This window comes from Schistocerca serialis, chromosome 1 (assembly GCF_023864345.2).
Source record: "Schistocerca serialis cubense isolate TAMUIC-IGC-003099 chromosome 1, iqSchSeri2.2, whole genome shotgun sequence".
In the NCBI taxonomy this organism is placed as follows: Eukaryota; Metazoa; Arthropoda; class Insecta; order Orthoptera; family Acrididae; genus Schistocerca; species Schistocerca serialis.
Window position 1 is genome coordinate 1,008,190,482 of NC_064638.1, and position 23,888 is coordinate 1,008,214,369.

General features: G+C 40.6%; 1 long non-coding RNA gene across 1 annotated transcript in view; it reads right to left on the reverse strand.

Annotated features, from left to right (window-relative positions):
- LOC126413338 (uncharacterized) overlaps nt 1-23,888 on the reverse strand; it is a 1,775,741-nt gene that overhangs the window by 1,523,105 nt on the left and 228,748 nt on the right. Inside the window, exon 2 of the long non-coding RNA XR_007575369.1 lies at nt 3,311-3,388. This is a non-coding gene — a long non-coding RNA (uncharacterized LOC126413338). The remainder of the gene's footprint in view (nt 1-3,310; nt 3,389-23,888) is intronic.

Below are 23,888 nucleotides of genomic sequence, written 5' to 3' on the forward strand. Positions count from 1 at the left end.
AGCTAAAAAATAAGGTAAGAACAAGTTTGTACATGTTGTTGTTGTTGTGGTCTTCAGTCCTGAGACTGGTTTGATGCAGCTCAACAAAAGCAAAACGAGGATAATGGAATGTAGTCAAATTAAATCGGGTGATGCTGAGGGGATTAGATTAGGAAATGAGACACTTAAAGTAGTAAAGGAGTTTTGCTATTTAGGGAGTAAAATAACTGATGATGGTCGATGTAGAGAGGATATAAAATGTAGACTGGCAATGGCAAGGAAATCGTTTCTGAAGAAGAGAAATTTGTTAACATCGAGTATAGATTTAAGTGTCATATTGTAGAGAGTTTCAGGGAGAGCATAAGGGAACAATTGACAGGAATGGGGGAAAGAAATACAGTAGAAGAAGAATGGGTAGCTCTGAGGGATGAAGTACTGAAGGCAGCAGAGGATCAAGTGGGTAAAAAGACGAGGGCTAGTAGAAATCCTTGGGTAACCGAAGAAATATTGAATTTCATTGATGAAAGGAGAAAATATAAAAATGCAGTAAATGAAGCAGGCAAAAAGGAATACAAACGTCTCCTGAAAGTTTGTACATAGATTACGAAAAACTATAACATGCATTAACAAAGTGCAAAATGCAATATATGAAAACTTACACAAATGCACGAGGGCCACAGGATACTAGCGGTAGACAAAGGGGGAACGCAGACAAGATTGACCACAAGAGGGCGGGATTACATGATGACGCCATTAGCGTAATATCTGACGTTTCGTATACAAAAATGTCGACTATTTATACAAAGGTTACAGACTGCATAGTAACATAAGTAAGAAATGTACAAATATCAGCTGAAAATTTCTTGGTTCCGAAATTCAATTATACTACCTGAAACAGCAGATGTGATGTATCAGAGCCTGTTCTTAAAGACAAAACAATGAACTACGTGAATTAAATTATAAAAGTCTTAACTAATATAGCTTGTTTGTAAACAACAGAACATACGGCTGTCTGTCTTCCCTGCTTTTGAAATTCTACTATTGCGACCACCTTCTTCTTTCACACTTTATTCGTTGTTTCTGTTGTTTGTGTTAAGTCTCACCCCCGCCCGCCCCCCCCCCCCAAAAAAACTGAATTTTCTTCCAAGACTTAAGGCGGGCGAGTGGATGGCCTTCCTGAGCAAATACCAAGAAGATATTCCACACTTTGTTAATTTCTCCTTCCTTTGAATTTACGGACATCAGTACCTGTGTAAGACGTGTATATTTCTATTGTCTATTGTCAATCCACAATTTATGAAAGATGTTTATATTTTATTAATAGGATTAAGTAGGAATAACTAATATTTGTCATGTTGGAAATAACTGAGGTAGCAGAGAATGTCTGCACCAAAGTATTGTTGGTAGGAGAGACCGCACATTTATATAATTTTTAAAAAAGGCGGGAGAGACCGCGTATGGATACATTTTAAGAAAAGAGCGGGAAAGACCGCGCATTTATACATTTTGTAATGGTAGTACGAATTGTCTGCACCAGAAAGCATTGTTGGCGGGAGAGACCGTACTTTAGCGTTCGTAGGAAGTCAGTAGTAAGCGAGATGTGAAGTGAGTTGGTAGCAGGTCTGAAGCGAGAGGTTGAGAGGAGCAGTGTGCCTGCCATCCACCACCTATGATATACAAGAGATTATAAACAGATGAACAGAAACATCAGCTAACTACTATCATAAGAGGAACTAATATTATTGAATTATTTTTTTGAGAAGCTCAAGACTACTGAAGGTATGTTTGCGCAATGCTAGTTGTAAGATTATTGTAAAAGTAAGTACCATTTGAACGTTTGTAAAATCATTTCATTCAGAATATAATTAATTTTTGCCAGCAATATTGCATTACTAATTATAATCCATCCCAAAAACCATCAACGTAAAGCTTTGCAAAATTTTATTGTTGTCAAGAAAATGTTTAACTGTGAATTACGTAACTTCAGTCAAATTAATTAAAGAATAACGTCAGCTTTGCTATTAAAGAATAACGTCAGCTTTAGTAATAAATACAGCCACTTTTTATGACAGTCCACCAACAGCTAACAGAGTATAGTAAAACAGAGTAAGTATATTCATGTCGCAGTTCGATGTAGCAGTCAGATGGCGATCCAGTAACAGTGAAATAGGTAAGGACAGATTTGAGTTATTGCAGGTAACGACTGAGGGCCACGATGACGAAACATTCTATGTTTCGTAGAAATAATGAGCAAATCACTTTTAATAAGCAGCATTTGAATTTGTATGCGAAGATTGCACTTAATATTATTCATAAAGAGAATTAATTTCAAAGGGAAGATTTCATTTGTTATTATTAAGCAAGGGATAGTAATCATACGGGAAGGTTTCATAGGTTATTGTAGAAGCGAGGGTTGCGTAACAAAAGAGATATAGAAGAGACGGGAAGGTTACACCTGTAGCTCTGTATGGGGTATTATGTCCAATAATAGAAGACTGGTACTTATTGTGTAAGTGTATTTGTATTGTAAGTAGTTAGTAAAAACAAATAATGTAAAATGTATCTGAGAGAATAAAGGTGACATGTAGAATACATCATTGATTGAAGTTCTGTGATTCAATTTTTGTTTTAGATTTTCGACTAGATGTACATGAGCACCATCGTAAACGACAGATATTGAAAGCAGAGCACCGTTTGCGACTGTGGAGCCACATCGTCGATTACATGTCCTCAGTACCAGAAATATGGTTAGAAACATACTGAAGCGCGAAAGTAGTTGTACACATTGCCGAAGGAACAAAGTTTGGTAGAAGGCTTAATACTGACCTCTTTAAAGCTACAAAAGTACATAATATATACTGAAACAAGGGTGATGCAGTGCTCAAGAGGACTTTGTGTCTAGTTCTGCACCAAATTAGCACTGAAAACCAAATTTTGACTCCAATGCCTTCCAAATGTAAGTGTTCGAGGATTGTGTGTCAAAGTTAGTACTTTACTTTAGACTGAAATTCTATATTTACTTTTGTCAGCAAATTTGTAGTAAACTTACGATTTCTTCAGCAGTTGCTTTCATCTGCTGTACCAGATTACTTAATTAATATAGAATAGTCAAGACATCCACACATCCATCCACTATTTCGTCCTTTAAGACAGTAGATATCTTCAGACTACATACGTAATCTCACTTTTAATTTCTTTTCTACCAGTATATTAGGAGATGAAGTGTATTAGCTGAAAAGCTAACAAATGAAGAAACTTCATGGAATTTTTCAGGGGTCCACACTAAGACCAACAAAGCAAAAAGGAGTATAGTCTGTTGCTGAGGCCTTACCCTCCGTGGTGTCGGCAAATGGCGTGCGACAGCGTTATGCAGAATTCTTCGACACGCAGTGCAGCCGTTCAGCAGAATCTGTCAACAAAAGGAAAGCAGAAAGATTAGATTATAGGGTCGGGTTGAGGACGATTTCATTAACTACGGAGTTTAATTTAAAAATGGATAAGAGTGGAAATGGAATCGTTAGTGTCCTTTCAATGAATTGCATCCCGGTATTTGCATTGATCCAATTAAGGAAACAACAGTAAAACCAAATCTTGAAAGCCTGAGGGAGAATTTGCATCCCGAGTTATCCAAATAGGAGAACAGTTTCTTAACCACTGCGCTAGAGTGTTCGGTATTGCGAACAAAAAACATTCAACATGGGTGCCCAAGGTACAACAAGTGACAGACAAATTAACTTCTCTTATTCTAGATGGAGGCGTGGGTACTCAGAGCATATATATACACAGAGATAATATCCTAAGACCGCAGGTAGCTGATGTGACTTTTTGGACGAATTATAGTGAAAAACACACTACAATATTGTTATTATTTGTAATTATACTTTCTGAGTTGCAATGGAAATATGATGAATGAAAAGAAAAAGATGACAGACGGACAATGTTTTCACTAATAATAATTTGCCACAAAATAGAAAACTATTAATTTAATAATAAAAATTCGAAAAATGTTTAGTTAAGGATTTCAAAAATAAAGTAGTAAGAAATAAATATTAGTTATGGTGGGAGCCTTTTCTCACAGTCTGCCCCACAACGAGGTGTGGTTGGTTTGTTTGGTTCACAGCGTAAACATGGCATGTCCAAGTTAAATGATCATTAATTAATACGAGGTGGCTAAGGCATAAAGAGCCCCATGTTATACTGAACGTGATATCTGAAGCTATCTCGGTGTTAACTCTAGAATCACGAGACGTTACGTGATGCCGAGCGGCGATTTAGTGAAGCGCTGCGTTGTCAGTTGTCGCTTTGAAGCTTGTTGTGAGTGTGTGTTGTTTAAAGCTTTTTTGGATGTAAATCGTTTAAATCATTAAATGAAAGGTTCAAGATAAAATATCCACAGACAGTTGCTCCTAAAAATGTGTTGTGCAGAAATTTATCACCTAATTGAGAGCAACAATGTAATTGTGTAGAGAAAATTTGTCCACCGGAAAATATGGAATGTATTCACGAGTCTATGCTAGTAAGTCCCCGGAAATCAACTAGACGTCTTTCCTCCCAACTAAACAGTGAAAAAAAGTCTTGCCAAAAATATTTAAGCATTTACATAACTGAGCATACAATGTCACACGGATTACGCACAACAACACTATTGCGAATTCTTACTAAGTTCCTGGTGGTTATCTAGATCCAAATCTGTACTGCTAGTCAGACGAAGCTTGGTTTCACCTTAGTGGGTATGTGGACTCTCAAAACACATACTGTTAGTCAGCAGACAATTCCAGGTAACGTTTTGAGGTGCCTCTGCATGACTTGAATAATAGGCGCTTAATACGTTCTTTCAGGCAAGGGATTGTAGGCCCTACTTCATTTAATAACACCGTGAACTCTCAAGAGTATGTAACGGAACTGTTGGAACCATTCGTAGAGCAGCTAACGAAAGACGAACGAGGGTACGTGTTTTCCCAGCAAGATGGCGCTACGGCGCATACCTCACGGTTTTCAGTGACATACGTTCATGAAGCTTTCGGAGAGGAACGTACAGTTTCCGCAGGTTTATGGCTACGACATCGCCAGATCTGCCAACTTGTGATCTTTACTTTTTGAGAAAATTTAAAGAGTGAGGTCTACAATAACAACCCCCATTCCATTGAAAAGTTGGAAACAAACATTCGCAATGCGATTGCGGAAATCACACGAAATGAATTAGTGAAAATTTCCAGAGACGTGCTGAGTTGTGTATCGAAATTTATGGTACCTCCTGTGAACTACTGACCTACTGAATGCTTAATGCGCTGTACTTCATAACAATAATAACAATTTACTACTTGGTATTCTGTATTTACAATAAACTAGTAATTGTCTCTGTTTCGTGAGGGTATTTTTGTACTGTTGTTCTAACTTCAAGAAATGCGTGTTTTTTCTGCAGAGACGTGTCGCTTTATTGAAATATAGTATCATGAGTGGACTGTAATTTAGTTGTTTACATTTTGATTTGCTTCAAAATCGAAACACATTTCGTTAACAATACAATATTTTTTTACTTACGATTATCTCCTCTTGATTTCTCGTTTACACCAGGAAAGGCCATCTGCTAGCACATCGTTGTTTGATTTTATTTAGACACTAATAGTTGTTAATAATGTTCAGTTGCTCTGCAGTACTATGCATTTTCTACCTTTTTCACAGCACACGTTTTCGCACACCACTGTTTTCTGTTTGTTTCTTTACTTCTAAGCATAGATTGTGGGTTGTGTTTTGTTGTGTTGCCATCATAATCTTTGAACTATACGCCTTTTTTAGTTTCTTATATGAGTGTAATTCTGTTTAACCTTGCTGATGTATATTTATATACTATGCAAGAGTAGGGAATTAATAGTGATGCTTTTTTTCCATTTTTGGGGGGGTGAAGCCGTGATGAGTGGACATAAGTGTATAGTAGTGTGATGGACTGCGATTTGGAGGAGAAGGTGAGGAGCAGAATGTAAAATGAAATTGGAAGGGGGGGGGGGGGGGGTTGCTAGGGACAGGGTGAAGGATGGAAAAGCCTCTTCCCTTTCCATGTGATTTAATCAATTATTTTATACAGAGTCTAGTGTCCAATACTTATTGTGTCATTGCTTAACTGCTTATTTCGTGTTAATGCTTTGTGTATGTGTAAATTCTCTTGGAAAGGGAGGACGTGTCTGACTTTACTGATTGTTATGATGTTCATATCTTTTTCAATATTGCTTTGTTTATGGTATTCTTGATTTAGATGGTCTGCAAATGGTTTGTACCGTATTTAAATGCTCAGACGTGTTCTTTATATCATGTGTCGAATGCCTTGTCAGTCACTCCAGTGTATATCTATTCACAATCTCTGCAAGTGACCTGATAGACACCAGATTGTTGGTACCTGTCTGGTTTTGATTCGCTTTTGGGATGGGCTTTTGTATTGAGTTGCTTGTTTTACAGGCAACGTTTATGCATTGTTCTTTGAACATGTTTTGTGTGAATTTGTTACGGTATGTCATTGTATGCTATTTTTTGTAGTAGTGCAGGTATGAGATGGTGTGGTTTGGTTAGTTTTTTTCACCATTTGTGTCTTCATATTTTTCTGTTTAGTTTGCCTACCATTGTTTCTTTGCATCCATTTTTAATGCTATTTATTTCATAATGGCTAGCTGTTTCTCGTAATCACAAGTGTTTAGGGGGATGCCGTTCGATCTGTCTAACATTTAACTGACTGCAGCCTGTTTGTGATTCTGCAGGTGGTTTGAGGTTGCAATTAAGACATTGTCACTTGTTGTGGGATCGTTATTATAGTTTCTTATAGTAGTATCTAGAAAGTTGAGTGAGTGTTCCTGTTCTTCCTCTATTATGAACTTTAGGTTTTGTGTACGGTATTTAAGTTCTAGGGGACTGATGACCTCAGAAGTTAAGTCCCATAGTACTCAGAGCCATTTTAACCATTTTTTGCACGGTATTTATGTCTTGGTATAGTTGCTGAATTCAATTTTTAAGTTCATCTACGATGCATATTATGTCGCCCATGTGTCTGTACCAGTAGATGATGATGATGATGTAGGTTTCCTTTGTTACTTTGTCGTCCAAATATCAATTTCCATATATCATTCATGAATATGTTGGCTAATGTTCCTGAAACAGGTGAACCCATGGGTAAACCTTCATCTTGTATGTAGTATCCCTGACTGAATTCAAAATAATTTGTTGTGTTATTAACTGTGATAATTTTATTGTTTCATCTGTGTGTTCATGAGGTAGCTGGTTGTGTATTTTCACGTTTTCTTCAGTCTTCTATATGGATTCATTAACAGAACACAACAGACCAAACAGTATTGGAAAAGATATGAACGTAATAAGAATCAGTAAAGACAGACACCTCCTCAATTTACAAGAAAATGTGCATATACACAAGGCATTAACACAAAATAAACAGCCGGCCAGTGACCAAATAAATATTGGAAACCAGACTCGAAATAAAATAACTGGTAAAGAGCTCATGAAGAAGAAAAGAGCCTTTCCCATCCTTAACCCTGTCCCTCACAATCTCTACCCCCCCCCCCCCCCTCAATTTCATTTTATTGCTTCTCACCTTCTCCAATCGCAGTCTATCACACTACTATACACTCATGTCCACTCATAATGGCTTCACCCTCTCCTAACAAAAAGAAAAGAAACAAAACTCATATCATTATTCCTTCCCTACTCTTATACAGTATATAAATACACAGCAACATAATTAAAACGATTTACACACATACAATACACTAAAAAAAGAGTATAGTCCAAAGGCAAACCAGCGACAAAGTTATGTTGGCAATAGTACGATACAAGACCCGCAATACGTACTTAGAAGTACAAAAACGAACAGAAAAAATGTTGTTTCAAAAAGCGTGCTGTGAAAAATATAAAAAAATGTGTAGTGCTGCAGAGCAACTAAATATCAGACCACAACTATCAACGTCCAAAGAAAAACATCAACGATGCGCTAGCAGATGGCCTTTCACGATGTAGGAGAGGAATCAAGAGGAGATCACGGTAAGTAAAAAAAACATTTTAACGAACTGTTTTTCGATGTTAAAGCATATCGACAAGGGAGCAACTTTATTACAGACCACTGGTGATGCTTTACTTGAATTAAGCGATACGCGTCTGGTGAAAAAAAAAATACACAACGAAAATACTCTCAGGAATTGTAAAGCTACTACAGACGACATGGCCACACAAAAGAAGATTTTGTCTGTATGTTGTTTCTAAGATATGGGGCCTCTTTTTATTTTGGCCACCATGTTCCTTTGTGTGACAGCTTTCAGTCTAATATATAAAAATAAATATACTACTTTTGTCTGTTTTCTTTATATGCGTTCCTACACAATTCATTCGATTCTGATAAAGGTGATGAGTAGCTGTGTGCACACCCACGAAGGCTTCTTTAAGTTCCACAACACCTACTACCCCTAGTGATAGTGTAACGTTCCAGGTTCTTCAATAATGATATAATAAACTTTTTAAGATTGCGTTGAATGAATGTTTGATCTATGGAATGGATACAGAACTCGAATTATCGTGTTGCGTGTTGTAACTGCAAGTGGTGTGCTTAGTCTGTGTTTTTGTTAGCAAAATTTTACACGAATCGACTGGGCAATGCAACTCCCAATACCAATAACGAAATACAGTCACTGCAAAATACATTCAGCCGCTTAGGCACTGAATCATCTGCCCCTGTTGATAACTAATAACTTTGGTCCCTGTGCGTATAACAAATAAATTAAATTGTCTTACCTGTAAAGCAGCTACGGTGGAACGTGATATATTCTGGTCTCTCATAAAAAAAAATGTAAATGGTAGCTACAGGTTCAGCGGTGTGCAATGCCGGCCATAATACTTGAAATCCACGTAATTCATTTGGCTGATATACGAGAACATTTTCGAAAATCCAACTTCTTTGAAAAATGTATGACCTGGACTAGAAAGCGGTACTGATTATGGTAAATTACTAACACTCAGTTTTTTTAGCACAGTTATATTGCAAGTCTGTCTTTTCAGAAACACCTGATAATTGAAGTTGCATTACTCACAACTGATTCACAAACAATGAGATTTAAACAGCAAGTATTATCTAACTTCATTAATCCAGCATAAATGTAGATCATCAGATAAAAATGGCTACTTAGATATTCCATTTTTATATAATAAATAAGTAGCCATTTTTATCAAAAACTTTTACATAGATTCTTGGGTTACTCAACAATTACAAATTATCAGCCAACTCATCTATACTAACGTGCTGGCAAAACAGAAATCGTAATTATTGAACATATTTACCTTATTTCCATCAAGACTTCTGGCTTCCCACAACACACACCAAAGACTGCCTACTCCATCATCTTTCCCTCACAGGCAGCAACTTACAACTGTGCGCCAAGCGCTCTCTTACTCCCACTAGCAGTGTCTTTGGCTCTGCGGTCGCACACAGTCAGCGATCCGCATTATCGAACCTATCAGAGACATTCATCGTTTACAGTATCCTAGTTTCATTTTAATTTATTAATATTCTTATCTTATTCTTGTGCCATATACAAGTGCGCCCCAGTACACTCCTTTCAATGGGGGTGAGAGATAAGTGTCAGAATAGTACTTCAGGAACGTCTGGAGCGATATCAATCAAAATTTGTACTTGCTTGACTCATTGCTTGTGTTTTATTTTACGAGAACAAGACGCTGCTGTGTTGTATTATATTTTATTACAACAGGCATATTTTCGCGTAATTGCCGTCTTCAGGTTATCTGTGAAAATACATAATTTGGTACAATATTTCAGATTTTGTACTAGATAATTTAACGTACTATAGAATTATCCTGTAGTACGTACATAATGTGGTCTTGATATCAGTATGCTAACGCTGTCTCAGTGGCTTTCTCTACTGTATAAGTTTACTCCTTTGTTGCTGTAGGAGCTATTGCAGGTGTTAAGCTGCAGCTGCAGCAGTTATTTCTGAAGTTTCCCAGTCATGAAAGTTTATGCCTTAATGACGTTACTTCACTGCTGTACTGACAGCTGAGTCAGCCATGTTTGTTTCTATGGTACCACCAACATCAAAGCAGCGAACGTACACAGTAGCCACAGCAAATAAGACAGCTATATCACTACCTGATGTACGTAGCAAAGCATAACTCTATAATACTTTAAAATATCTATTTCAAAATCTTAAATATTGTACCAGACTACGTATTTGCACAGATAACCTGAAGATCACAATCAAATCGAATGAAGTGTATTGTAATAAAATGTAAACGAACACTGCATCGTCTTGGTCTCACAGGATAATTCATAATGTCCTTATACGACACAGCGGGCCCAGAGGAGTAGAAATACGCACTATTTGTATCAGTATTTATATAGAAATATTACGGCAGTATGTAGGTGGGGGTGAGAAGGTGACATGGAAAAGTATTCGGTAAAGGCCGATATTAGTATCAAATCCACAGTTTTCTGGGTCCGAACGCTTATCAGTAACAGTGACGAGGACGTTTCGCGACCATATTTGCATATAGCAGATATTGAAGGCCGAGGGGTGGGGTGGAGGGTGGGGAAGGGTGAAAAGGTAGGGACAAATCGACAGATCTCTTTAACATCTGAAGGGATTTCTACCAGAATTTACACAAAATCTCCGGCTATCTGGAAAAAATTTACTGTGACAGTAAGACATGCCCACTACTTCTACGGTTGATTGTTTGGGGTGAAAAGTGGTGACTTAAAAGCCTTACTCAGGAACGCCTGGAGCAATTTTAATCACTTTAGGTGCACACGCGTACATGACTCATTATTTGTATAAAAATACGGTGGGTGTAAGATACCTAATACCACTAGAGGTGGAGGTAAGTGAGAAAGGGTGACACGCAGAAACATCCTAAACGACCTACTTGTGTTTTTTCTCTCAGAAAGTTGACTGGAATGCTTCAAAACTGAGGCTCCAAGTGTCTCTTATTTACGTAGTTCAGTACATCAACCACAACGTGAGAATGAGCACCACAGCCAGCCAATAATTTTGCGAGCGTGTTTCGGAGGCAATGAGTGCCCCACAGCTCAGTACCACAGATACTTTCAACGTCGTACTCTAGAGTCGCATTGTATGAAGCAGAGGAGAATTAGACAGTTGCCAGCGGTAATCATTTTTGTCGAAGGGCAAAACATTTGCTGATGGAGTAATTGAGATGAAAGTGTGGGGATAAATGGTTCAAATGGCTCTAAGCACTATGGGACTTAACATCTGAGGTCATCAGTCCCCTAGAACTTAGAACTACTTAAACCTAACTAACCTAAGGACATCACACACATCCACCCCCGAGGCAGGATTCGAACCTGCGACCGTAGCGGTCGCGTGGTTCCGGACTCAAGCGTTTAGAACTGCTCGGCCACAGTGTGGGGATAAGTTTGCTAGAGATGCGGATGCAATGTGTGTGCAAATTTATGCGAAATATGTTATATGTATGTGAAATACAGATATGCATGAAATGTGGGTGACATGCACACACCCAGGCGAAGTTGCCGGCGAAAAGCTTCGACTGTGTAGAAGAAATCTGAAAAATTAGTGCTTTCCGCATGGTCAGTTACATGATCACTACTGGGACACCTAGAAACTATCTGTTTTTGCAGAAGACAGAACAACCTAATATATTGTATATCCCAAAGTCCATGGATAAACGTTTTCAAACTGAATTTAATTCACAAAATATCATTTCCTTTCATCCTTGTTTTACATGCTTTGTGTCTGTCTACCTACCTACACAGAAAAAGACGTACTGCAGCGCATGTGGCGAACAGCTAGCTAACTGTATGAAAAAGGAGCGTACGTGCCCGCTGCGAAAGTAATTATAATTTACATTATTTTATATGAACTACTGACTTTAAGCTATGACTAAATTTTCCTCCGGTTTCCCGAACTCCAGATATGTTACTTCACACTATCAACGTCCCGTCCCTTTTTTTTCACGATAAATTGACACTTATTCAATTAATTGACTACTCCCAACCTCATGGTGACATTTCGTTAGTGTTAAGTGTTCACACATGTTAGACAAATGTGAAAAATAAGTAGTAATATAAAATATGTCAATGATAGTAAAGGGCGCAGTGATCTAACCTTCAAAATTTGTCGAATTTGAAAGAGTTTTCTATCACAAACTGCTTTGTTTTACTATATGAGCAGATTTAATCAGTACGATCATCAGGTACGCCTGTTTTTCCATCTATCTTGGCTACAAGTTTTTTATGTTTCAGATACTAGCTTAAGAAGACGGGCGTATCTGGTGATCATACACTCCTGGAAATTGAAATAAGAACACCGTGAATTCATTGTCCCAGGAAGGGGAAACTTTATTGACAGATTCCTGGGGTCAGATACATCACATGATCACACTGACAGAACCACAGGCACATAGACACAGGCAACAGAGCATGCACAATGTCGGCACTAGTACAGTGTACATCCACCTTTCGCAGCAATGCAGGCTGCTATTCTCCCTTGGAGACGATCGTAGAGATGCTGGATGTAGTCCTGTGGAACGGCTTGCCATGCCATTTCCACCTGGCGCCTCAGTTGGACCAGCGTTCGTGCTGGACGTGCAGACCGCGTGAGACGACGCTTCATCGAGTCCCAAACATGCTCAATGGGGAACAGATCCGGAGATCTTGCTGGCCAGGGTAGTTGACTTACACCTTCTAGAGCACGTTGGGTGGCACGGGATACATGCGGACGTGCATTGTCCTGTTGGAACAGCAAGTTCCCTTGCCGGTCTAGGAATGGTAGAACGATGGGTTCGATGACGGTTTGGATGTACCGTGCACTATTCAGTGTCCCCTCGACGATCACCAGTGGTGTACGGCCAGTGTAGGAGATCGCTCCCCACACCATGATGCCGGGTGTTGGCCCTGTGTGCCTCGGTCGTATGCAGTCCTGATTGTGGCGCTCACCTTCACGGCGCCAAACACGCATACGACCATCATTGGCACCAAGGCAGAAGCGACTCTCATCGCTGAAGCCGAAACGTCTCCATTCGTCCCTCCATTCACGCCTGTCGCGACACCACTGGAGGCGGGCTGCACGATGTTGGGGCGTGAGCGGAAGACGGCCTAACGGTGTGCGGGACCGTAGCCCAGCTTCATGGAGACGGTTGCGAATGGTCCTCGCCGATACCCCAGGAGCAACAGTGTCCCTAATTTGCTGGGAAGTGGCGGTGCGGTCCCCTACGGCACTGCGTAGGATCCTACGGTCTTGGCGTGCATCCGTGGGTCGCTGCGGTCCGGTCCCAGGTCGACGGGCACGTGCACCTTCCGCCGACCACTGGCAACAACATCGATGTACTGTGGAGACCTCACGCCCCACGTGTTGAGCAATTCGGCGGTACGTCCACCCGGCCTCCCGCATGCCCACTATACGCCCTCGCTCAAAGTCCGTCAACTGCACATACGGTTCACGTCCACGCTGTCGCGGCATGCTACCAGTGTTAAAGACTGCGATGGAGCTCCGTATGCCACGGCAAACTGGCTGACACTGACGGCTGCGGTGCACAAATGCTGCGCAGCTAGCGCCATTCGACGGCCAACACCGCGGTTCCTGGTGTGTCCGTTGTGCCGTGCGTGTGATCATTGCTTGTACAGCCCTCTCGCAGTGTCCGGAGCAAGTATGGTGGGTCTGACACACCGGTGTCAATGTGTTCTTTTTCCCATTTCCAGGAGTGTATATAACGATTCGCCATAAAATATAAATTTGCTGATCGAAGATTGTTTTAAGGTGCACAGACTGATTGGAACGCTTCAAATTATACTTGGCATTTTATAGCAGGATGGTGACTGGCGGGAGTCTTGTCGCAGAATACGCCGCTTCGGCGAGAGCTGTGAAAGACATTCGTCGGATGTACGTGTATTCTCACAGACAAAGCTATCGGTTACAGATGATCAGTGTTCACGTTTAGTTTCGACTTAAACACCATTGTTCAAAGTGATGTCTCGAATATTAGCGTAAACACAGAAGTCTACGACAATGCGTTGATCCAGGGCTCAAAGACCTGGATGCTTCTCACAACTGCAGCAAACTTCGTACTGTGTGTTAACTTGAATTCGTTTGGTCAGCTCGTGGTGTCTATACTTCCAATCAAATTATTTATTAAGATAACAGTCATATTCACTCTGTACTGAATCATAAAGCTTTCCCTTTTACTACCACCGTACGTAACGATTTGCTTCACCTACACACACTGCCTGACCAAAATAAAGCACCCACAAGACATCGCTGGCTTGTCAACATAACCTCGTACATGTACACACCAGCGGTGCATATTTAAATGGTTAGATCTGCAAGTAGGGGCTGTAACAGCGTCAGATGTGAGTGATCACTGTGAAAGACACGGAGATGATGGGCACTCGTGTGAGATAGCGTTATCGGCAGCTGACATACACTACTGGACATTAAAATTGCTACACCACGAAGACGGCGTGCTACAGACGCGAAATTTAACCGACAGGAAGAAGATGCTGTGATATGCAAATGATTAGCTTTTCCGAGTATTCACACAGGGTTGGCGCCGGTGGCGACACCTACAACGTGCTGACATAAGGAAAGTTTCCAACCGATTTCTCATTCACAAACAGCAGTTGACCGGCGTTGCCTGGGGAAACGTTGTTGTGATGCCTCGTGTAAGGAGGAGAAAAGCGTACCATCACGTTTCCGGCTTTAATGAAGGTCGGACTGTAACCTATCGCGATTGCGGTTTATCGTATCGCGACATTGCTGCTCGCGTTGGTGTCGAGACCCAATGACTGTTAGCAGAATATGGAATCGGTGGGTTCAAGAGGGTAATACGGCACGCCGTGCTGGATCCCAACGGCCTCGTATCACCAGCAGTCGAGATGACAGGCATTTTATCCGCATGGTTGTAACGGATCGTGGAGCCACATCTCGATCCATAAGTCAACAGATGGGGGCGTTTGCAAGACAATAAACATCTGCACGAACAGTTAGACGACGTTTGTAGCAGCATGGACTATCAGTTCGGAGGCCATGGCTGCGGTTACCCTTGACGCCGCATCAGAGACAGGAGCGCCTTCGATGGTGTACTCAACGACGAACCTGGGTGCACGAATGGCAAAACGTTATTTTCTCGGATGAATCCAGGTTTTGTTTACACCAACATGATGGTCGCATCCGTGTTTGACGACATCGCGGTGAACGCACTTTGGAAGCATGAATTCGTCATCGCCATAATGGCGTATCACCCGGCGTGATGGTATGGGGTGCCATTGGTTACACGTCTCGGTCACCTCTTGTTCGCATTGACGGCACTTTGAACAGTGGACGTTACATTTCAGATGTGTTACGACCCGTGACTCTATCCTTCATTCGATACCTGCGAAACCCTACATTTCAGCAGGATAATGCACGAAGGCATGTTGCAGGTCCTGTACGGGCCTTTCTAGATACAGAAAATGTTCGACTGCTGCCCTGACCAGTACATTCTCCAGATCTTTCACCACTTGGAAACGTCTGGTCAATGGTGGCCGAGCAACTGGCTCGTCACAATACACCATTCACTACTGTTGAGGATCTGTGGTATCTAGTTGAAGCCGCATGGACAGCTGTACCTGTACGCGCCATCGAAGCTCTGTTTGACTCAATGCCCAGGCGTGTCACGGCCGTTATTACGGCTAGAGATGGTTGTTCTGTGCACTGATTTATCAGGATATGTGCACCAAAATTGCGTGAAAATGTAATCACATGTCAGTTCTAGTATAATATATTTGTCAAATGAATACCCGTTCATCTGCATTTCTCCTTGGTGTAGCAACTTTAATGGCCAGTAGTGTAGTTTGAAAAGGCCTCGTTGTGGGTCTGCATTTAGACGTCTAGTCGATTCGTGCTGGTGAATTCGAATGCGACAGTGGTTCCAAGTTTCACTTCGTGGGAACGTGGTGGCAGGCATACTCGTCACGTTCCAGCCGACCACCTCTGACCATCACAAGGGAGGGTCGCCGTATTGGAACCAGACACCTCCTAAAATCTGCGCCTGCCAGCCAAGAACTGATAATGGGCTCCCTGAAAATTGGTCGAAGACTATTAGCAGCAGAACTAGAGAATTACTGTCCTATACGTAGGCTGCCGTAAACAACACAACACAACCGGTTGCGTCTGGAGCAGTGTCCTTCCCGGGAAGCATGTATTGCTCATGAGTAGGGTCGCATTACGTTCAGAGATGAGCAGTGGTTCTGCACTACACCGGATGACCATGATCGGTGACCTGCGGAAAGGGCCCATCCTTCTAATTCTGGGTGGGAACAGCGGTGTTACACCTCGAGTCATGGCGTGAGGACACTACAGGTCACTGCTGATAGTGACGGAGGGAACTCCGAAGGCAAAACGGCACGTCACAGAGAGCGTGCGTCGTCATGTGTTGCCTCTCATGCGACAATATCGTGCTGTCATTCTTCAACATGACAATGCTCGTCCACATACGGTAGGCGTCTATGCACTGTCTATGTGATGTTGAGGTGGAACCCTTGAGAAAATACAACGGGTGTATCACGTCATTCCCAAACGAATATTTCATGCATCCAGGGCCAATACAGTGCGACGTCATACTGGTAATTCTGCTTGTACTGCCAAGTTCTTTGCATATTTGACTCGATTTTGTAATCACGACAGTAACATTACATACCTCGTGAACCCACAGAGTTCGATTTATTTTCCTTCTTCCCTTCTCGGTGCTTCAGGTTTTTTGTTATTCAATGCATTTACAAGTGCAATAATTCTTTAGCAGGTCATTGGCTCCTAGAATCCTTTGTCAGAAAATGAGTTTCGTTCAGTTCAGCTACTGTCCTATGTTTCCCGCCGTCAGGTGCTATTATAACGGCTGCAGTGGTCATAAATTGTACTCACTCATCTTGTGGACGTTCCAATTAACCGGCAGTTTGCAATAACAAAAATTACCGTTTTTCGCTAGTCGATCAATCAATTCTTAAGGTGAGTTCGATGCTGTCCTCCATTCCTATCATTTGCTAGAGTACCGGCTGCATCTTACATCATCAACGATCTGCTTTATATACTGTTATGTAGGAGTGCGCTATTGATTCTTGCCTTTTACTAAAACTACAAGCCAGATTTCTGCCAGTTCCTAAAGCGAGTTATCCATTTTATCATCAAAAGTTTGCTCTTACCTAAAATTTGAAAAGCTTTTTATTTCTCCCTGAAGTCGACGTTTCCCACTAATACAGAGATCTGTACTCCTTATTTCGGTCTTGAGGAATCTTTTGCTGGTTTCCAAATATATATTTTTGGATGCTAACTGTAGAATGCCTGTGGCTCACTGACGACGCTTAAATATTCCTGTTGTTTCTGAAATAATTCTCACTGTGTCTTCAACTGTCACTCATACAGTAATTTTCTTTGTAGCATTTCTTACACACTAGGTGGCCAGGTGACCGAGAAACCGTTACAGGTTGCATTTGGCGTAACTTATCAGATATTATCTTGAATCTGTAAGCCATAACATTATAGCGTACATCATGGTGTAGAACAAATCTGAACATAAAAACCTTTTTCAGCGTCCAAAATACTCACGTGCTGTAGACACTAACGCTAGGTATCTTCTTCTCAGGTACACTTGGACATAAATAGGTGCTCAGACTCGAACCGAGTAGCAAGATGCACCGTCCCTCCCTTCATGTTCGTCCTAGGTAAGGGCATTATTACAGACACACCTAAAGAAATGACGTCACAAGTACCTGGAAACAGTGTCACCGTCTTGTACTTCAGAGATTAATGCAAGTTCTTTATAACTGAGCAAATTAATTGATTTCACCTAAAGACTGGAATGTTCGTCGTCCAGACTGTTGTGTTTGTTTTTCTGAGGGATTAAAGCTGAATTGGTATAGACCATCGCTCACGTGAGTGTTTTGAGATACTGGTTATAAATCTTTTACAAACTGAGTGTACAGAAATAATACTAAGCGTAGGTTGTTGCTTGGGATAAGCAATAGCTTCTAAAGTCCCCGCTCTTTGTCACTGACGATAAACAATTGAATTATTTTCTCTTTCTGCTGAAGTTATTTGAAAATGCTGCGACTAATTTAGATCTAAAGCATTTGTTACTGTTCGTCGATTCTCTAAGGTTTTGGAAGAAGGTAACTGCTGTAGCTTCTAAGATTTGTATATGACAATTACTGATATTAAGTTTTTTGTTTTGCACAGACGATAATAATTGCAATATTACTCTGTACAGGTTCCGCAAATGACGAGAATATGTAACTTTTCTCTTAGCACAATAGAGTGTTGTAATATGGTAAGACATTCACTCTATATTTACAGATTTGTTTGAGTTGATACCAATTTCGATATATATATATATATATATATATATATATATATATATATATATATATATATATATATATATATTTCTTGGGAAGAGTACAGTTTTTTAAAACCTGATTTGAATTTTTCATCATTATCAATAACTATTTAATGGTTATGCCTAGTGTTCCCTACATTTTCTCTGCATATTATCGCTACAGTAGATGGTAGTGTGTTTCTACAGCAGACAAGCAACTTTCATTAACTGGATGAAATACGACGGAGAAGTACTTCTTCAGTGCAGTCTGAAAACTGCAGAGAAGTGCTGAGAGTTTCCGGACAACATTCCGTGCAGAGTGCAAAGCAAACACGCTGGAAGGAAGTGTCCTAACTTCGACCAAAGTCACGTAAAAGGACCGTAATGAAATTGATTATTACTCTTCACATCTGGAAGTCCCCGCACTCCTTTATTATTTACAGGGTGAAAGCACTCTATTTCTTGTAAGAGAGTATAAAATTGTATTTTACAAAACATATACACCGCTTTCTCAAAAACTGAAGCAGTAGCAGAATCAGAAGCGTCTTGAAGTAGTATTATGTTGCAACTTCGTTTATGTGTTGAAATAAGCTTTTGAGGATACTTGTAGTAACCACTTTCAGTCACTTTTATGATTGCTTACATAGAAAGCCATAGCTAATAAACGCTGACAACATAGTTGATCCACACGCTCGCACAGAACAGGTGTTGGTAATTAGTATTCTCAACTAATCTGAAAAGAAAAAAAAATGAGCAGAGAAACAAATAAATTTCGCAACACATTCATGTGGCCATAGTACGTAGAAATTTCTGCCTTCATATGTAAAAACACTGCACTAAGATACGAAGAGATGTTTTTCTCGTAAAATCCTGATTGAAAATGTTAGTTTTTTTGTAGTCAGTGATGCATTGTATCAGACTGTTAGTGTACTTACACTGAAGATTGGCATCTGTACATATTACTGCACCTAAGAGAATTTACTCAGAATAATAATTACATTTAATGCATGAAAGGCAGCAGTTTGTCTTGCCTTAAGAAAAATCAAAATTCATTAAGTTAACCGGACTTGTCGACCTGAAAAAAGTGTTCGACAATGTAAAATGGCACAAGATGTTTGACATTTTGGGAAAAACAGCAGAAAGGTTTAGGTAAAGACGAAGAGTATACAATATACACAACCACTAGGATTATAACGGTTGTAAGACAGGGGCGCAGTCTTTTGCCTCCTACACTTCAGTGTACACAACGGAGGAAGCGAGGGCGGAAATAAAAGAAAAGCTCAAGAGTGGGATTAAAATTCAGATTCAAAGAATATCAATATCAAAATTCGCTGATGAAATTCCTGTGAAGAAGAGTTACAGGACATGTTGAATAGAAAGAATAGAATATGGATATGAATACAAACTGAAGAAACGCGAAAGTAGTGGGAAGTACAGACATGAATAATGAGAAACTGAACAGCCAAATTCCATTGGAGAAGTGAATTCCACTACCCTGGAACCAAAATAACAAACCAGGAAAAAAGGGAAAAAAAGCACATTAGCAGAGGAAAGAAGATATAAAAGGTGGACTAGCACAGCACAGATGGCATTCATGGCGAAGAGAAGTCTGCTTCTATTAAATATGTAGTTTTATTTGAAGAAGAAACTATGTTTGGAGCATCGAAGCGACTGAGATGTGGTGCTGTAAATTCGTAAGATAAGGAATCCACAGAATCAACGAAGAAAAGAACTGGCGAACGCTTACAAGAAGAAAGGAAGGGATGATTGGACGTACTAAGGCACTGGGGTATAGCCTTCACGATCATAGAGGAAGATGTGAAGGGTAAAAATTGTAGGAGGCACCAGAGAATGTAATTTATCCAACACATAACTGAAGACGGAGGCTTCAAGTGCTACTCTGAGATTGGCGCAAAAAAAGCTATCACGATATAAAAGATCAAATATCAGTCACGTGTTGTAGCTTATCATTTCAATACGTCACTCCGTATAGTTCCTGCCACCTGCTATGAATTCTTCCAAGAATATTGCACCTTTTGCTGCAATTCGGCAATGGTTCTTGCAGGATCTGGAGAACGAGTGAATTGTCGCAGCATGTCCGTATACGTTCAGTTGCGAGAGATCTGGTTACGATGCTGGCTAGAGCAGCTGTGAGCTGCGTGTCACTCATTTTAAAAGTACGTCAACAGCCGTACTATGAAGTGTGCGCCGTTTTAGAACTTCTTGACTGACTGAAGCTGTGCGCTGGACTGGTTCTCGAACCCAGTACCTTGACTTCACATTTTGCAAACTTTGACGTTGTTGTTGTTGTTGTGGTCTTCAGTCCTGAGACTGGTTTGATGCAGCTCTCCATGCTACACTATCCTGTGCAAGCTTCTTCATCTCCCAGTACCTACTGCAACCTACATCCTTCTGAATCTGCTTAGTGTATTCATCTCTTGGTCTCCCTCTACGATTTTTACCCTCCACGCTGCCCTCCAATACTAAATTGGTGATCCCTTGATGCCTCAGAACATGTCCTACCAACCGATCCCTTCTTCTGGTCAAGTTGTGCCACAAACTTCTCTTCTCCCCAATCCTATTCAATACTTCCTCATTAGTTATGTGATCTACCCATCTATCCTTCAGCATTCTTCTGTAGCACCACATTTCGAAAGCTTCTATTCTCTTCTTGTCCAAACTGGTTATCGTCCATGTTTCACTTCCATACATGGCTACACTCCATACAAATACTTTCAGAAACGACTTCCTGACACTTAAATCTATACTCGATGTTAACAAATTTCTCTTCTTCAGAAACGATTTCCTTGCCATTGCCAGTCTACATTTTATATCCTCTCTACTTCGACCATCATCAGTTATATTACTCCCTAAATAGCAAAACTCCTTTACTACTTTAAGTGTCTCATTTCCTAATCTAATACCCTCAGCATCACCTGATTTAATTTGACTACATTCCATTATCCTCGTTTTGCTTTTGTTGATGTTCATCTTATATCCTCCTTTCAAGACACTGTCCATTCCGTTCAACTGCTCTTCCAAGTCCTTCGCTGTCTCTGACAGAATTACAGTGTCATCGGCGAACCTCAAAGTTTTTACTTCTTCTCCATGAATTTTAATACCTACTCCGAATTTTTCTTTTGTTTCCTTTACTGCTTGCTCAACTTTGACGTAGCTTACGTATTATTTTGACACAGACGGTTTTCTGAATTGGACGAAAATTTGAGAATATAATGCAATACGAGTCATCAGTTGCTTATGAGGGTATTCCACTGACATTATTTTCAAATGCATATTTGATCACTGGACTCCTACTCGACACAAAAGAAGTAAGTACAAAAATACAAATATAATGGCACTCTACAGCCATTTGTGTCATATGAATGAAAACAAAGTATGTGAGAAATTTTTTAATATGTCAGCCCGCAAAAAATTTCAGTCATATGGTTCCGAGGGATCTGAACTGACCTGGACAGATGAAAACCAACGAACTTGAAATCCTGAACAGAGAGATGTGTCGAAAGAAGGTCTTCTATTTGCATCTCCAGAGAAACCTAAAACCAGAGAAAACCAAAAAAATGGGACCTGAACAGAGTGGTCTGAAGTTCGAAAACGACGAAACACTGATCTGATGAGAAACGGAAGTTAAATTAGAAGCAATTATTTACGTGGTCCATAGGAGGCAGATATAGAAGGGAAGAAGAAAGGATAACCTTCAGATGGCCGGAAAAAATACAAATTTAGTACTTCACTACTTTCCTTAGTTCCACTATTGGTAAGCAGATAGGAACCCACTATTGCCATCAGTACGTCTTCTGTTATAAATATAGCGAATATGCCGAAATGTATGTGGAACAAGGGATATCTTAATAGTAAATATCTTGAAATAGCCGATGACTTAGTGACGACTGCCGCTGAAAAGTGTACAATCAAAAAATTTTACGCCAGTATTGTCAGAATGAAAGACATCACTGGAAAGAGGAATATGAAATATTAAAATGTGTCAAAAGCGAATACAGCTTTTGAGGTCTAGAAAACACACATATAAAGAGAACAATAATTTATAACTCCCATAAGATTTGACCATGGTTTGCTCCCCAGTCAGGAACCCTTACTGCGAATTTGAGGGGTTTAACAATGAGAAATTTTGTTCGAAAATACACTCTATGATTCCCTGAAATCAAGAAAATGGTATCCTTACAACATTTAATCAGACGTTATAAACGATTAACCAATAAGAGGGTCATCCTGGCATGTCAAACCGCACATTGATTTTAAAATAAATATCAAGGGTTTTAAATGATTTTAACTTTGCCATTAATGTCCTAGTTGCTATTGTAAGCTTTAGTCTGAAGACTGGTCTCATTCAACCCTTGCCGGCATGTGTTGCCGAGCGGTTCTAGGTGCTTCAGCTTGAACCGCGCTGGTTCGAAACCTGCCACAGACATGGATGTATGCGATGTCCTTATGATAGTTTTAAGTAGTTCTAAGTTCTAGGGGACTGATGACCTCAGATGGTAAGTCCCATAGTGCTCAGAGCCATTTGAACCTTTCAACCCTCCGTTGCGGTCTATACTATTCAAGTCTTTATTTCTGTGGAACTATTGCAACCAACATCCATTTGAACCTCGTTACTAAATGGCTTTGAATTGATCTACAATTTACATCCCCCAAAACGTCTCCTGCAATGAGGTGGAAAAACTCACGGGATTCCACCTAATATCGTGGATGACCACTTTTCGCCCCGCGCAGGTCAGCAACAAGACGTCACATGGACTCAACATGTTCTCGGAAATTCACTGCAGGAAATACTGAGCCATGGTGCCGCTATAGCCGCCCACGAATGCGAAAGTGTTGCCGGTGCTGAATTTTGTGAACAAAATGACCTCTCGATTGTGTCCCATAAATGTTCAATAGGACTCATGTCGGGCGAGCTGGGTGGCCAAATAATTCGCTCCAACTATCGAGAATGTTATTCAAACCAATAGCAAACCATTGTGGCCCAGTGACACGCCTCGTTGTCATCCATAAAAATTCCATCACCGTTTGGTAACACGAAGTCCATTAATGGCTGAAGATGGCCTCCATGTAGCCGATTATAGCCATCCACAGTCAATGATCGGTTTGCTTGTACCGCCGTCCATTCCATGTAAACACAGTGCAGAACATGATGGAACCAATTCCAGCTTGCACAGTGTCTTCTTGACACCACAATCGATCCCTACAATCGCCTCTTACCACTGAAATTGGGACTCATATGATGAGCTCACGGTTTTCCAGTCGTCCAGTGTCCAACCGATATGATCACGAACCCAGGAGAGGCGCTGCAGGCGACCCTGCTTTGTTAGGAGAGGCACCCGCGTCGGTCATCTTTTGCCATAGACCATTAACGCCAGATTTCGCCGCACTGTACTAACGGATACATTTCTGTTGCTATTTAACGCAATGGTGCTTGTCTGTTGGCACTAACTACGAAAATGCCTCTACTCTCGTTCGTTAAATGAAAGTCGTCGGCCACTGCATTATCT